The sequence below is a fragment of the Papio anubis genome, chromosome 12, assembly GCF_008728515.1.
Source record: "Papio anubis isolate 15944 chromosome 12, Panubis1.0, whole genome shotgun sequence".
NCBI lineage: Eukaryota > Metazoa > Chordata > Mammalia > Primates > Cercopithecidae > Papio > Papio anubis.
This window is the reverse complement of record NC_044987.1, coordinates 18,881,614-18,899,357: the sequence shown is the minus strand read 5'-3', so window position 1 is coordinate 18,899,357 and position 17,744 is coordinate 18,881,614.

Below are 17,744 nucleotides of genomic sequence, written 5' to 3'. Positions count from 1 at the left end.
CAGGCCACCAAGCCCGGCTAATTTTTGTATTTTTAGTAGAAATGGGGTTTTGCCATGTTGGCCAGGCTAATCTTGAACTCCTGACCTCAGGTGATCTGCCTACCTGGGCCTCCCAAAGTCTGGGATTACAGGTATGAGCCACCGCGCCTGGCTGCTGCTAAGGCTTTAAGCAAATATAGACATGATATAATTTAATGAGTTTATCATTTTATTTAATCTCACTCATTAAGTACCTAGTAAACACTATCGCTCAGTCCTTCAGTCCATCCATCTATCCATTGATTCGTATTTTCAACAGATATTTATCAAATATCACTTACGTGCTAGATGCTGAAGGAGATACAAAAGAAGTGTAAGGGAGAGTTCCTGCCCTCCAAGACCTTATCATCTTTTTTTTTTTTTAAATAAAAAACGATGTTGGCATATGATAGTTAACTAGCAACATGATTTAGCAGAAGCCAATTATACCATGAATGATGCAGAGGATAAACATTCTAAGAAGTAACTGTTTATATTATATAGTTTCAAATAGCTAGAAGGATATTGAATGTTCCCAGGACAAAGAAGTAATAAATGTTCAAGATGATGGATATGCTAATTACCCTGATCACTATACATAACATATATATCAAAACATCACTATGTGCCCTGTGAATATGTACAATGATTATATGTCAATTATAAAAGAGAAAATAAAAAACAAGGGAAAAAGAAAAAATACTTTGAAAAATAATTTAGAGAAGGAGAGAAAGATGTTTGTAGGGGGATAGATTAAGAAACAATTGGGCAAGAGGGGACTTGAGCAGGGTATTGAAGGATGAATTCCATTTGTGTTGGCAGAGAAAATGATAAAGGTTAAGAATTGGGCATTTTCAGCTGGGCACAGTGGCTTACTCCTGTAATCCCAGTACTTTAGGAGGCTGAGGCAGGTGGATCACCTGAGGTCAGGAGTTCAAGACCAGCCTGACCAATATGGTAAAACCCCGTCTCTACTTAAAAATACAAAAATTAGCAGGGTGTGGTGGCAGGCACCTGTAATCCCAACTACTCGGGAGGCTGAGGCAGGAGAATCGCTTGAACCTGGGAGGCGGAGGTTGCAGTGAGCTGAGATCGCTCCATTGCACTCCAGCCTGGGCAACAAGGGTGAAACTCCGTCTCAAAAAAAAAATTTTGCATTTTCGATAGAGTATCAGCTCTGCCATCTAGCTACTGGGGGACTTTTGGCAAAACTGTTAACCTCTCTTATCCTCAATGCTTTCTTCTGTAGAATGGGAGTTGGCCTGGTTGCTGTAAAACTTTATGATCCAGCGAAAAGATAATCTAGACACGGGAAGAGCATGAGTGATTTTAGTACAGAGGCAGGGGAAAGACAATGACCTTCGAATGACCTTTCCTAACACGCCCAGAGTGACTGTTCTGCATCAGGAAGCATGGGCTATGTTTGAATTGAGGGCCATAGCCTGGAGGTCTGATCCGAATTCCCTTTCCCTGGACTGGAAGAAACACAGTCTCACTATCTTGCCAACAACTGCCTGTGGCAAATTCAGTACCCGGCTTGATGCAGCATTTGGAGGAAATTTTTCCATGAAAACAAAAGTTTTTGCTTAATTATTCAGCACACTCATGCATTTAAAAATACTGTCCACTCTCTAACTAGCTGTCTTTTTAACAAAGCTTCTTGTCTCCCAAGGAGCTCAGCTCCCATTGTCTAAGGCTTCTTTATAAAGAACTCTGGGCCAGGCATCATCCCAGCTGTCCCTGGGTTTGGAGTGAAGCTTCCCCAGGCAGAGTGAAGTGTCTGAACTGCTTTTCCACAGAGATACGAGGAAGGCACATCTAAGCTCCCTAGGGGCTAGTGTAGGCAGAGTGTGGATGGCCGTTAGACAATGAGACAAGGTCATTTGCCCCTAGTGTGGCTGGTGAGTTTAAGGAGATCAGGAGAGTCTTTCTCTATACTGTTTCTTTTTTTTTTTTTTTTGAGACGGAGTGTCACTCTATCTCCCAGGCTGGAGTGCAGTGGCCGGATCTCAGCTCACTGCAAGCTCCACCTCCTGGGTTCACGCCATTCTCCTGCCTCAGCCTCCTGAGCAGCTGGGACTACAGGCGTCCGCCACCTCACCCAGCTAGTTTTTGTATTTTTAGTAGAGATGGGGTTTCACCATGTTAGCCAGGATGGTCTCGATCTCCTGACCTCGTGATCCGCCCGTCTCGGCCTCCCAAAGTGCTGGGATTACAGGCTTGAGCCACCGCGCCCAGCCCATACTGTTTCTTGATCCAGTTTTATTTATCCATTCATCTGACATCTACTCATCTGGTCATCTATCCAACACATAGTCATTGCCTACTGTGTACCCAACACTGTTCTATGTCCTGAGACCATCTGTACAGAGAAGAATCCAATGTAGAACAATTTTCAGAGGAAACTGGGAATTTTTCTAATGGCTTAGAGGAGACCCTGTAATTTTTGCCTTTCCCCAGTTTATTATCTGATTTCTTTGGAACTTTCTTGATGCATGGCATTTGAGGGACGTGGCTCCACTGACGGAGATTATCTCATCACGAGGAGGGGGTCAGACCTCAGCTCCCAGAGGGCAGAACCGTGTCTGTCTTGCTGACTTCATGCACAGTTCATCTCAGTACTAGCTCAGCAGAAGGTGGATAACTGAAGGATCTGGATGGTTAAATGCTATTTATCAAAACAGCAGCCCACTTAGATGCCAGAGTTGCCACATTTAATGTAGTCACCAACCTACGTGTCCCCTTAATATTCTAGCCTACTTCCCGAGTCTCCTTGCTGAGGATGCCAGGAACAGCAACATCAAAGAAAGAGAAAGTGCCTTAAGTTGGAATAGTGAGTCATTCTGGAGTGAAGCCACAGAACTGGGAGGGGCTGTCACCTTGTCCATGATCCTGCCAGAGGGTCTTTCTGCCACCATTTACCTTTTCTGAGGCGCTGACTTCTTTCTAGCAGGGGTGGAGATGTGGGTTGGGTGGTGATGGTTTGAGGAGTGGCGTTTGCAGTCATCTCCAACTCTGGGCCACAGAAGGCAGTTCAGGCTTACCAATCATTTGATGTCCACAACTAAACAGAGGACAGTGAGAGGAAAGTAGCATTCAGAAAGAATTTAGGTAGACGTTTGGGAGGACTTCCTGACTCTAAGGTCCCAAAGAGACTGAAAAGTTAATGAATTAGCCATGACCGTTGGTTCCTTCGTCTGTTAAATTGGGATAAATACCTATCTTGAAGGTGGCTATAATGACAGGATTTAAAGAGATAATGGATCTGAGGGCCCCAAGCACAGTGGTTGACACATAATAAGCACTTAATACTTGTTGAATCTCGAATTTGAATATGATTCCTGGAGAGGAAAGGGAGGCTTCTTAGAGAAGGCAGCCTCTAAGCTGGACCGTGTACGTTTCTAAGAATATTTTGGCCAATAGGATATTGCTTTTTAAGGATTTCCCCCATGGACAGTCCATCTTGCAAATGACTCTTCTGATATTGACTTTAAAAATAAAATTATTATCCTGAGCCTCTTTTGGAAACATAAAAAACAAACTGCAAAGAGATCTTTCTGAGAATCTTTTCTCAGATTCTTGTGATTTGCCCATGCCAAGAGTCAGGAGGTCTCCAGAGCCATTGGCACCGAGGCCTGAACATAAGCTATGGTTTCTGAGCAGGTAGAAGAAAATAAAACTCCAGTATTTTGTCAATAGTGCCTTAACTCTGTATTGCTAAGCTTATTATTTCCAATTCCCTATTCTTTTCTTACATCAAAAGTTAAAAGAGTAGGGATTTGCTACTTTGTCCCACTAAAGACAATAGGGTGTAATAGGATGGCATTACAGCAGTACAGATTTATAGTAGTCATCGGCAAGAACTTTGGGATAGAAAAGAAGGGATTAAAATTGGACTGGATAGCCAGAGCTAGCCTGAGATTCTTTTTCAGACGTCTTCAAGAATGGGAGAGGCTACTAACTACTGTCTACCTAACGCAGGTGCCTCATAAGGTTACCTTGTAAGATTTCTTCCAGATCCAAGATTCTCCAGAGACAAGGCTGAGAAACAGTTGTCATGCTTAACTTCAGAAGCTGCTGAGTGTGGCCAGGGTCAGAAGTGGTCCCTTCAAAGTGTATGTTTTGTTTCTGCTGCCGTTTGGTAAAGGGAGGCACTGGGCTGGAGAATCATTTGACAAGTGAGGTCAGGGGAATGGCATTTGTTGATCCCAGGTGGCGAGAAAGCCTCCCAGTGAAGGTAAACAGAAGTGGAGATAGATCAAGGGGTGAGGGGTCACTCCATTAGAAGGTTGACACGGCCAGCTGTCTTCTGGAGTGTCTGGAGGGAGGGGTGCTGGTGTGATTGACCTCAGTCTTGGGATGGGAGCAGGAGGGGGGCAAAGGACGAGAGTAGCAGGATGGAGGAAAGAGACCACAGCAAGAGTGAGAAAGGGGCATTTCCAGCCTGTTTTCTGCACGTGGATACTGCTAGCTTTGGGCAGGTAAGCCTTGTGCTGCAATTGTGCCAAGTGGACTTGAAAGGTTGGCTTAAAACACACACACACACACACACACACACACACCAAACTGCTTACTCATTTGCATGTGGTATTTGCATCTCATTTGCATATATTCACTTAATGTCAGATGTGCACAACTTTCCAGCTTCTGCTTTTTCGCCTCCCCAACCCCCACCTAGTGCCTTTGTCTCCTTCCTTTCTCAACACCTCTTCCTCCACCCCATGAGTTTTTTCTCCTTATTGTGTGCTCTTCGTCCTACAAAGTAGTATGAAGAGCACAGCGTTGGTTCTGGGTAGAATTGCACTTTTGTCCAAGCTCTTCCGTGTAGCTGTCTTTTGATTCTCAACAAACCTGTGGTCTCTCATATGCTCATCTGTAAAATGGGAACAATAACATCTATGTCTCAGAGTTGTTGTAAAGAATAAACTAAATTAAATTAGCATAAAGCACCTGGCCCTGCAGTAGGAACTTGACAAGTTGTGCCAGTTCTGGTCCCAGCTCTCTTTTCATGCCTTCTATATCAGTTCAGGGAAACTGCGGAGCTGGAGTTGGTATTTTTCTTGGAACTGATGGATAAGCCAGTTGATTCTTTAAATCGTCATCTTTCTTGGTCATGTGTCCAAGCTGCATTTACAACCAGGAGAAGGGCAGGAGAAACAGTGTGAGCAGCCGTGTTCCTTTTGGAGATCTTCCGGTGTCCTCTAACTGAGGGCTTTTCTCATGCCTCTTCCCCAGTGTCTGAAGCCTGAGGATGCCCTGGTTCTTAATCCCAGGGCAGGGCAGGCTGCTTTTTCTGCAGCTTCCTAGCTTCACAGAATCCTGATCTCCAAAGCCTGGGGCACATCCCCAAATCCCCGGCTCCACCACTGTCCCTGATGAAGATGCTTGGGTCAGCTTCCGAGAACCTCTTGCTTCTCTATCCAAACAGCATCCTGGCATCTCTCCAGGCACTGGCTTCAGAGTTTGTATTTTGGGAGATGTATAGCAAGGAGAAAATCGTTAAATCTCTACTCTGCATCCTGAAAAGTAACTTCTGTGAAACTCTCCTCCCATCTCCTCATCCATTTCAGTCAACCATTTTTGTTTTCTCTTTGTCTCTGAAGCAAGGGCAAGGAGTTGTATTGTAAAATGATAGTAGCTAATGCTAGAGCAGCATTTACTATGTGCCACTTACTGTTCTAAGCACCCTATGTATATGGTTTCATTTAATTCTCATGACAGTCTTATGAAGTAGATATCCCCATTTTACAGACGAGACTAAGAAGTTTAAAAACTTGTCCAAGGTTTCACAGCTAGGAAGGGCGGAGACAGAATTTTAATCTAGCCAGTCAGCTCCAAACTCGATTTTCTTAACCACTTGTCACAGTGGATTAATGTAGGTAAGATGTGTCCGGAATGAAAAGTAATGAAGGTTTCCAAGTTTGGGATAAGAAATAACAGAGTCATGTTGTAGTAAGTGGGATTAGGTGAGACATCAGGTAGAACTTTTTACTTACAAGAATTGATAGCAGGGCTAGTAGCATCGTGTGATACCCTGGTAGCAAATGGTGGCTCTCTTAGAGTCTGCAAAAACCACATGTCCCTCTGTGTAGAGGAAAGGCGATGTCTGTAGGTGAGGAGCTGGGACTGAGAAGAGGATTAAAGACTTCTGGAAAGTGATCAGAGAATCGATCAATCAATCAATATTTGTTGAGTATTATGAATAGGGTACTTAAATAGGAATTTGCTGAGTTTTTTTTATGGGCAAGGCCTTATGTCAGGCACCAAGAAAGGATGAGCCAGGTCATCTCCTTGGGCTCTTTCCAGGTTCAGAAGACTTTAAAGCCTCATAGTATGGGCAGGTGGAGGGCAGATTGATGGCCTCTACTTTTCCCTCTTGTTTCTGCCATGTGTGGTCCATATCTCAAAGTCTATGCTTTCTCAGGTCCAGGAGCCCTTGCCCCTGGACTGGGACAGCCCCACAATCTCTGGACTCAATCCAGACTTGGTTCCAGACCTCCTTCCCAAGTGGGCTTGAGAAGAACAATGTCCTTGATCAGCAGGTCTGTGAGGTTGTCTTCCCCATTTCCCTCTAAAGGCTCATTTGAACCTTATCTACTCAGTTTTTAAGAGGGTTTAGTTTCAGTTCTTTTTGACCTATCATCTGGTCATCAATTTATAGGAGAGTCATTTAGTCACTTAGTTATTGGTTCATTTATTCTCCTAACAGTATTATTAATAGTCTCATATGTGAGAAACCCTGTGCTTAAGCCCAGGGATGTAGAGATCAAAGAGTTCTGTCTGTTCTGCTCTCAAGGGTCCACTGTCTACTGGTAGAGACAGACAACTTCAGAACAGGTTGTACTATGTCCCCAAAACCATACTGTCTTAGGGGGACAATCTAGATAATCTGTCTCTTGATCAGGGCCCCCTACTGATCCTGTATTTTTTTAGTATGGCTACATTTGCCATCCATGGTACCAATTAATTAATTGCTTTTTATTTTATATTCTGGAAGTTTTGGTGTTTTGCAGGGGAAATGCAAATATATGCAAATCAGCACACAAATTTATGCAAAGACAACATGGAAATGTGCCCCAAGATTTCCTGGGAAAAAAAAATCTGGAGGCCTCAGTCAGTCCCTCAGCAGGCTGCCTGTTCCCAGGCCTGTCCTGTCTTCCCTTTTGTTTGGGTTCTTAATCTGTGCTGGGCTTCCTGCCTGGCCACTCTGAGGTCAGTAATGCAGGTGGGCAGGTGGCAGCCTGGCCATCCATTATCCTGAAACCTCTCAGCTTCCCGAGCCACCAGAAAACTCCCTCACTCCCTATAATCGGCTTTCATTGGAAACAATCAAGAGATTTCCTACCACTTTCCCTACGACCAGGTTTCAGAAAACACCCAGATGGTGAGTTTCAGGTTTGGAACTTGACTTGGACAAAGGGACTTAATAGAGGAGATTGGCAGTGTCTGCTTGTGGTTATTGAAAAATAAATCCAGACCAATTCAGTGAGCATCTTCTGTGTGCACAGCCTTGGTTCCCCAGAGAGCTGGGAGACCACTGCGAGGGCTGGGGAAGCGAGCGCTGGGAGGATGGCAGAAACTCTGCAGCTCTGCAAGGTTAGGCTGCCCAGCAGGTGTCATGGTGATAAACAGCCTGTCTCCTACTCTGGACAGGAAACCTCATGGAAGCTGCGTGGTGGAAGGAGGGGCTGTGAGGGCAGAGGCTGACAGAGAGGGCACGAGAAGGGGATCAGCCTCATCAACCTGCGGGGTGTCATCATTGGGTAGTCCATGGCTTTGCAGAGTCAGAGAGCAAGGGGAGCAGGGCAAAGCTTGGGCTTCAATTGGAGAGGAAATGACAGCAGAAGGAAGGGCTGACCTGAGGGAGGAACTGGCTACCTGCTTCCAGAACCTCCTCTGGCCAGGAGAGCACTGTGTCCAGGGCTGCACTTAGGCGTATGGTACACAGGCACTATCAAGTTGCCAAGTGTGGCCAGTCCCTCATGAAATGTGGAAGCTGAAGGCTGCCTGAGAGATTTGATTTAGGCTGGATGTAAAGAACTTCCGGAAGGTGGGCGTTGTGAGATACCAGAACAGGTGACTAAGAGAGGATGCAAAATCTCCTTCCTTTGGAGAGTCGTTGAAACACATTTGAAATCCATTTGTTGTGTGGGAGAGGAGACACAGTTCTGTCTGGAGGCAGAGGGATGGACTAGATGACTTCTGGGAGTTCACAGAGACTAAGGATAGATCTCCCCAAGTAGGTGTACAGCATCAATCTGCCTGCTCATGTGTGGCCCTGTCCAAAGATCCTGAGTTTGGTGTTTCTTGCTCTCTTTCCCTCCCTCCTTCTGATGAGAGTCTCAACGGATCACGGGTCCAACCATCCCCTCCAGTGTGAAATGGAGCGCTGTTTCATCGGGCCACTCATGCCCTCTCCCTTCCCTTGTGAATGCGGAGCTTCTCCACATCTCTAGGGGAGCTCCCCTCCAGGCCGGCAGCACTGGGCAGCCTCGTTGCCATTCTGGCCAGAGCCTGGAGCTCAGCCCTCTGGAGGGGCACAGGGCAGCGTTCTGGCAAGCAAGCATGTCAGAGCGGCTCTGGCGTTTCCCTAGAACAATTCAAATTGCTTTTTTTACACCTCACTGCACTATGCCAACCCTGATTCACATTATTTGTGCACTCGCTAAGTGTACATTATCTGATCCGTCACCCTGTAAAACGCTGCAAGAAGAATCCGTGGCTCCTGTCTGCTGCTGACTGTGGGTCAGGCGCAGAAGTCTCTGTACAAATATTTTTGCAAAATGGGACAGAAGGAATCAACCCAAAGCCACCTTCAACAATAGCCCACCATGGCTGTGAGCTGGGAGAGAAAGTCCAGGCCTCCTGCCTCAGGAACTCAGGCTCTCTTGGAAAAGACCGTTCAACCAGAAAGCTCCAGCACCTTTTCTTCCCGTGGCCTCCTTTCTGTGTCACATTATTTAACAAGAAGAGACAAGCAGGAGGGGAAATAAGTCTTTGAACCCAGCTATGCAGATTTCCTCTGACTGACGCTAAGGGTCTGGAGAGAGCTGGAGGCAAGAAGGAGGGGGGATTAAGAGAGCAGGACAGATGATACGCTCTGTCCTGTGAATATCTCAGCTTCTCTAGGGGCGAACAGGGCTCCCTGTTCTGCTCTGCCCAAGGTACTCTGAAAATTGATCAAAGACCCTGGAATCCTTCCATTCTGGGTCAACTGGGAGCTCTGCTAACTGGCAGCTCCCCATACCAAACCCTAGAAATAGCTTATCTGTAGGAAACCAAAGTTTTCTAAAGTTATTAGAAAATTGCTGGCTCTTACTTTTGACCAGATATCATTCTGCCCTTCTGCTTCTCTCTTCTATAAATCTGGGTAAATGGGACACTTTTGTTCTTAGAGATCTCCCTCTATCCCAGATGGTCACTGAAATATTGACAACTCATCCTATTGAAGAGCAGGAGCTTATTTCTATATGGGAACTGCCAGGATCTTCTGCAGACTGGATGAAAGCCCCTGTCCAAATTTGAAAGTGGATCCCGCTCTCTGCAGGGAAAGCTTCAGATTCATCCTCATGTTGAAGACAAATGACTTTCCCTGCAAGCGTCCAGGTTTCCTGCACCATCTTAGCTCTGTGTTTAATGCGCTGCATGCGTATGGAGAACACACAGGGTACGCGAGCCTATCCCAGGGCCTGTGAATTGGAGAAAGTAGAACAAGAAAAAGACCTGGTCCCTGCCCTAGGGTTGCTTATGATCTGGTTGGATTGACAAATAGCTCTCTTTCCCATCTGTTCCTGATTTGGCTCCAGCCCCAGGGCTCCTGAAGGGCATTTTGCAGCAGTGAAGCCCAGGGGTCGCCCAGCTGAGAACCACATTTCCTTTCTTTTGGCAGGAGCCGGCAGCTTCCACATGGGAGCTCAAATCTCAATGAAAACAAGAAATCTGATGCCTCACTGACAACTCATTTTCTCAACCTTCATTCTGGGGAGAGGCGACTTTGTGTTCCAGCTGCCATATTGTAGCTGCAACCCCTGATGCACCATCAATTAAAAACAGCAATAATTATGCATGGGAAAAAGCCACAGATAATAGGCTTCCATTAGATTAAGTAGTTATATGAATAAAAAAAATACAACCTATACTTCGGCTAATTAAACCCACTCACCATCTGATTAAGATGTGTTGTGAGACCATGGAAAACTACCAACCACTAACTGTAAGTAATCCGGCACAGATGGGAATTAATAGTACATTCCCTGGTTTAGAGATAATGGATCTCCATAGAGGTTGATCAGAATCAGTAATAAGCATCGACAGGATGGACAGTCCCCAACAGCTGGTGCCTAATGTTGGGGTGGGGCAGGTCATGGCGTCTTAATTCCGCTCCACCTACTGAGATGAGCGGGAAGAGGGATAGATGTGCTGAGACGCCATCAGAGCTGAGTGAGGTTCTACTGGAGTTCTGGACTTGCTGCCTGGGCTCAAGGGAGCTGAAAAGGAATCGGGACCCAACCAGAGGGTGGGAGTTGGTCCCGCTTCTCGGCTTTGCAAGGATCTACGTACTCCAAGGGTAGCTAGAACCAAAGCCTCTGCTCTCCGGGAAGGCAGCCTGCCCATTACCCGGAGAGGCTGTCTCCTAGGGGCGTGACTTGGGTTACCATGGGAACCAGGCCTGGTTGACATAGCCTAAGGCTGCGGTTCTGGGGACTGAGAATCCAGGGCTAGCCCCGGAAGTAACGCCTGGGAGCAGCAGCTATGGGAAGAGATACGAGCGTGTCCGCTGCGTGGGGAGTGCGGCGGGGATCCGAGGGAGGTGCCCGGCCAGAGCGCCCTGGGACAGAGTGTGTCCAATGTCCGTTTAGAGCTACTCTCCAGCCTCCAGCTTCTGTCCTTAGGAGCAGCTGCGAGGAGAGCACCCGGGCCCTGCCTTCTAATTACCACTAATTAGGTAAATGCGGAGACACCTCTCCCTCCCTCCCCCAACCTACAAAGGCAACTGAGAGACACAGAGAGAGGTCACACACAGCCGTTTCCAAATGGAGACAGGCAAGGGTGATGTGGCCTGAATACCAAGCAGCCGCTGCCCAAGGGAAGGGGAGCGGGGACAGGGCAGGAGACTTCTGAGCGTGTGGCCCCTAGCTAGGGAGGCACCGAGGCAGGAGGGAGCTCAGGCCATTTTCCCAGCCTGGGTTCCTGGCTCCCCCGCCTTGGCTGTGCAGGGCTGTCTGGTTGAGGAGGGAAGTCCTAGATCAGTCCCCAGTCCTCGGAGGGTTTGCTTCTTGTGGAAGTCCTTGGCTCAGGATCCTTGGACTCGTCTGTGGGTTTGGTTCTTCTCCTGGTTGTCTGGGTGGGAGGGGTGGGGCCTAGGCTTGCTGGGGCTGTGTGTAGGATCAAAGGCACTGTGGATCCCAACGGAAAACCTCAGGGCAAAACCAACAGTACCAGCATACCCTTGGAGGTGGTGCGGGTTCAGTTCCAGACCATAGCAAAGCAAATATAGCAATAAAGCAAGTCACACAAGTTTTTGGTTTCCCAGTGTGTATAAAAGTTACGTTTGCACTATAGGTGATTAGGTGTGCAATAGCATTAAGTCTGAAAGAGTATATACCTTAATTTTAAAATATTTTATTGATAAAAATGCTAACACAGAGACATGAAGTGAGCACGTGCTGTTGGCAAATGGCACTGATAGACCTGCTCAATGCTGGGTTGTCACAAACATTCAATTTGTAAAACAATCTAATCTGCAGAGCATAATAAAGCAAAGTGCCGTAAAGGGAGGTCTGCCTGTGGTTTTTAATCTTTTCCTTGGGCTGTGGGTGGGGGCCAATACCTGTCCCTGAGACAGGTATAGAAGCTCACCTATTTTAGGTTTGAGGCAATACATTGATTTAAAAGGGTTTTGTTTTTGTTTGTCTTCATTTTTATTTTTAATAGGTATCACTTCCTTATCTTACCCCTAACCTCATAAAGCTGGTGGTATAAAGGGAATGGCTGTCCCATTTTTCAGATGAAAAACACTGAGGCTGGCTGATATCATCTTGCAGAGGTCAGCCCACACTCCCCTCTCTGAGAATGTAAAACAACAAAACAAAACAAAACAAAACTGAGGCCAAGAGTGGGGATGTGGCTGGGTGCTGCTTCTTTTGTTTTTGTTTTTGTTTTTTTCTTTGAGACAAGGTCTCACTCTGTCAGGCTGGAGTGCAGTGGTGTGATTGTGGCTCACAGCAGCCTCAACTCCTGGGCTTAAGCGATCCTCCCGCCTCAGCCTCCCTAGTAGCTGAGACTACCGGTGCTTGCCACCACACCTGGCTAATTTTTGTATTTTGGGTGGAAATAGAGTTTCACCATGTTGCCTAGACTGCTCTTGAACTCCTGGGTTCAAGTGATCTTCCTACCTCGGCTTCCGAAAGGATTACAGGTGTGAGCCACCATGCCCAGCCTTGTTCATTTTGACATCATAGTCAAGGTAAAAACCCAAAGTATCTGAAGTTCTAGGCAATCTACTAATACTCCATAATGTTCAGAGAGATATTGCCTTTTTTTTTTTGACATGGAGTTTCGCTCTTGTCACCCATGCTGGAGTGCAGTGGCACAACCTCAACTCACTGCAACATCCGCCTCCCAGGTTCAAGCCATTCTCTTGCCTCAGCCTCTCGAGTACCTAGGATTACAGGCATAAACCACCATGCCTGGCTAATTTTTGTATTTTTAGTAGAGATGGGGTTTCACCATGTTGGCCAGGCTGGTCTCAAACTCCTGACCTCAGGTGACCCACCCACATCGGCCTCCCAAAGTGCTGGGATTACAGGCATGAGCCACTGCACCCGATCTTGCTTTAGTTTTAAGTTGTGGGAGGAAAACGTGTTTGTTTTTTGGTTTGTTTGTTTTTAAATATTCAATTATTACAGAAGAGTTTAAGATAAAAAGTCTTTGGAAAATGTTCCATGTTTGTACAAGCACATATGTTTATCTATATGTCTTTTCCTCAAGATGTATACATTATAGTATTTCTAAGAAAACTATAATGCTGCTTTACAACTTCACTTTTCCATTTGTCTATTATACTTCTATTATTCGTTACAGTTTACAAAATGCTTTAATTCTCACATTAACCCATCAAGGTAAGTGGGATGGGCATTATTTTTATTTATATATTTTTATTTTTATTTGAGACAAAGTCTCATTCTGTCACCCAGGCTGAGTGCAGTGGTGGGATCATGATCCACTGCAGACTCAACCTCCTGGGCTTAAGCGTCCTCTAGCTTCAGCCTCCCTATTAGCTGGGACTATAGGCTTGTCCCCACACTCAGCTTTTTTTTTTTTTTTTTTTTTTTAAGAGACAGGATCTCACTATGTTGCCTAGGCTAGTCTTGAACTCCCGGACTCAATTGATTTGCCCACCTTGGCCTCCCAAAGTGCTAGGACTACAGGTGTGAGCCACTGCACCTGGCCAGAATGGGCATTAGTATCTCTAGTTTTCAGGCAATGAAACAGATTCAGAAAGGTGAAGTCATTTGTCTACTGTTACACAACTGTTTACTGCTAGAGTCAGAACTCAAAGCTGGGTATTCTGGATTCAAGTCCAATACTCTGTGTTACCTCGTTGAATCCCCACAACAACTCTATGGAATGAGCACTATTATTTCCCTCCTCAATTCACAGGCGAGGAAACTGAGTGATAGACTCTTAAATAACTTGCTCAGGGTCACACTGCTAGGAATGATAGGTGCTGGGGTTCAAACCTGAGTCTGCCTCCAGAGTCTTCAATCTTCACTTCTACACCACACGGTCACTTCCTCTGTGCCAGGAAGTACTAGACGCTCTTCATGTATGTTTAGCTCATTTGATCCCCATGACAACCCTGTATCAGGTACTAATGACAACATTGCACCACAGGCTCCTTCACCAATGTCCCAAGCTCAGAAATAAGGCATCTCCCCACAGTCCTGGGAGACTTCCAAGGCTCCAGGACCTACTAGGATATGGAACAAATTTATGAGTGGCTCAAAAGGAACATCCAGGCACATCTTAGTAATAATAACACTAAAGATGCTGCTATTACTAACACTAATAATAATACAAGCTATCAATAAGTTAGTGCTTACATACCAGGTCTGGGCTAAAGACTTTACATAGTATACCTCTTTGTTTCATTTTTATAACAACCCTGTGATGGAAGGATTGTCATCCTCATGTTATAGAAGGAGAACCTAAGGCTCAGAGAGGTTCAATGTCATTCCTTAGATCATGCAGGTTTTGAGTGGAAGAGCCAAGATTGGTCCCAGGCCTATCTCATCCTGAAGCCTGACTTTGTTTCTACCCAGCCTGTATCTTGTTTTTCCAGACCAGTTGGGGCATCAGCATCTTCTTTCTTTTTTAATTCCAAGGCTTGGGACAGCTTCAGCTGCCTGCCTGGGGAGGAGTGGTCAGTCTATGGCGATAGCCTCTTCCGTTTCAGAAGAATAATGGTTCCTGTCACGAATCCAATCTGCTACCAACTCTCCTGTAAAAGCAGCCCCCTAGGCTATTTGCGTTTATAGGCTGGCTTGGCTGGAGATGTTACCAGGGTTGGAGCATCTTGCTCCCTCCACCCCACCTTGAACTCTTACAGCATTTGAGATGCATCTCTTGGCATTTTGAGCCTTCCCCTTATTACAGTTAGTTGGGTTCTTGTCAGTTGACCTCCTAGGGTATAGGCACCACTAGAAACCCCAAAGCAGGTAGTCTAGAGCTTGCAAATAATAGGTGCTAAACAAATAAGCCCTACAGTACCACATTGACTGGAGTTTTTAGAGTCAGGCTTTCCTGGCAGGAGCTCCATGTGTGAAACATTCTTCACAATCAGCCTGCATTTGAGGCTCCATCCTCAAATGTCCTACCCCCTCACGGCTTGTGCTGGAGAAGGGAGGCTGACTTCCTGCCAACCCTCTCTCCCTGGTGCTTGTGCATAGGAGGCTTGCTTGGTGCCCCCCAGCACCTTGGCTATCCACTGCAGGGTTGTAGAGGATGTCTGTGAGAGTCCTGGTAAAAATTCAAGGTTCAGGCCAAGGAAGCTGCTGCCATTTTGGTTTCCCAGCATTCTCAGGGGCCAAAGGGCACAAGGCGTTCAAAGCAAAACAGCCCAGAAATGCAGTCTGCAAGTTGACAAAGAGCTGTGCATTTGTGCAAGTCCAGAAACAAACCTGTATGTATGTATATATCTCCCAAATGCTGTTCTGTGAGGTAGAGGCCAGAGGCAACTTTTCTTTGGTTATATGGGGAAGGGGAGAGCTGGAATGGAGTTTAATTCCACTTTGGGGTGCTAAATGCTATGGGATGACTTGAGACCTCATGGTCTGTAGTTGTTGGGGAGGGGCAGACTGCTACACTCCTCCCTGTCCCTACCATCCACCCTCCCCCTCCCCCTGCAACCCCTCCCCCCGCCCCCAGGGAACTTTCCTGATTGCCCCAGGCCCAATTAGCAAGCCTTTCCGCTCTTTCCCAGTGCAGCCTGGCACACATCTGTCAGTACACAGAATGACAATGTACTCTTTTAGGATGTGTTTCTCCAACAGACAAGGGTCAAGTCCTGCTCATTTTCCTCCTCCAGGCAAGGAACCTCAGTGAATGCTGTTAATGAACAATGACTTAGACCTGGATTCAAATCCAGACTCTGCTACTAACCAGTGTGACCTTGTGCAACTTAATCAACCTCTCTGAGTCTTAGCTGCTTTAGGTTTAAGGTCATACATCACAGAGTTACCATGGGGAGTTAATGAATATTACAAGTGTAACTGTTAGTCATTTCCTTCTCCCTGTTCACTCTCTGCAGCTCAGGGGAGATGCTATCTGAATGATCCCTACCCCTTTTATCTATCCTGATCTCCAAGCCCCTAGCACCTTGCTCTGTAAAGTTTTGACCAGCTTGGTACAGGTACCAGTTCCTAGAAAATGCTGCCACTAAGATCTAGACATCCCCTGCTCCAAATAGTTTTTTCTGGCTGGGTCCCGTGGCTTACTCCTGTAATCCTAGCACTTTGGGAGGCCAAGGCAGGAGGATTGCTTGGGGGCAGGAGTTTGAGACCAGCCTGGGCAATATAGCTAGACCCTGTCCCTACAAAAACATACAAAAAAAAAAAAGCCAGGTATGGTGGTAGACGCCGGTAATCCCAGCTACTTGGGAGGCTAGGATGGGAGGATGTCTTGAGCCCTGGAGTTCAAGTATGCAGCGAACTATGATTGCACCACTGTACTCCAACCTGGGTAACAGAGTGAGACTCACTCCCCACCCTCAAAAAAAAAAAAACAAAAAACAAAAAACAAAAAAAAAAACCGGGGAGAGAGAGAAAAAAAGAAACAAATAGTTTTTCACATAGTCCCAGTGACTAACCCTCTAGTTTTGTTCTCCTGCCCTCAGAACGTCCTCTCTCCATGAAAAGCAAGCAGGCCCAGGGAGCAAACAGTGCTTACTCCAGCTCTTCAGGTGACCCCCACACCCTCTAAGACCTCAGACACATAGGTGAAAATCATTTTTCATTCTTAAAAATTGTGGCATAATACATATCTCATAAAATTTCCCATCTTACCCATTAAAAAATAAAAATAAAAAAAATCAACCAGGTATGGTGGTACATGCCTGCAATGCCAGCTTGCGAGGCTAGGGTGAGAGGCTCTCTTGAGCCCAGGAATTCAAGGATGCAGCGAACTATGATTGCACCACTATACTCCAGCCTGGGTAACAAAGTGAGACTCCCTCCCCACCATCAAAAAAAAAAAAAAGAGAGAGAGAAAAAAAAAGTGTTTTCAAGTGTACAGTGCCGTAGCGTTAAGTGCATTCATATTGTTGTGCAACCATCACCACCATCCGTTTCCAGAACTCTTCATCTTGCAAAACTAAAATTCTGTACCCATGAAATACCAACTCCCCACTACTCCCTTCCTCCAGCTCCTGGCAACTGCCATTCTACTTTCTATCTCTGAATTTGATTACTGTAGGTACCTCATATAAGTGGAATTACATAATGTTTGTCTGTTGGTGACTGGCTTATTTCATTTAGCACAAGTTCCTCCAGTTTCATCCATGTTGTAGCATGTGTCAGAATATTCTTCCTCTTTAAGCCTGAATAAAATTACATTGTATGTTATTTACCACATTTTGCTTATCCAGGCATCTGTGGATGGAGACGTAGGTGAAGTTTTAAGCTCCGTGTTGGTGTAGCTTTCCTTCCTTTCCACAGGTAAAGTAGAATTGACTGTTTATCGGTTCATGTGTTGTTATATTCAGTGAGGGCACATATAGCATCTCCAGTTTACTAAGCTCTGTGATAAGCTTTGTAGATGATGAGAGAAATAAAACAGTACTCCTGCTCTCAAAATGCTCTCAGACCTAGCGGGGAGCTAGTTTTTTAATTAGGGCTCAGTGAGTAGCCTAATGTGCAGAGGAGGGGTGATGGATTTCTACGGCAGGGGAGATGGGGGTGTGTACCACGAAAGACTTCACAGAGGAGGTGACATTTGAGCTGTGTCCTGACAGATGAGTAGGCACTTGCCAGGCCAAGAGGCCTGGGTAGGGCCTTCCATGTAGGGGAGCAGTCCAGGTGGGAGGGAGCAGTGTGGAAGGAGGATGAGACAGCAGGGTCCCTGGAGAGGCTGCAGGCAGTGCTAGTGACTGGGGCACAGTGGGAGGCAAGGCACAGAGAGACATGAGGCTCCTGGAGCAGGAAGGGGCCAGATTAGTGCAGGGTCCT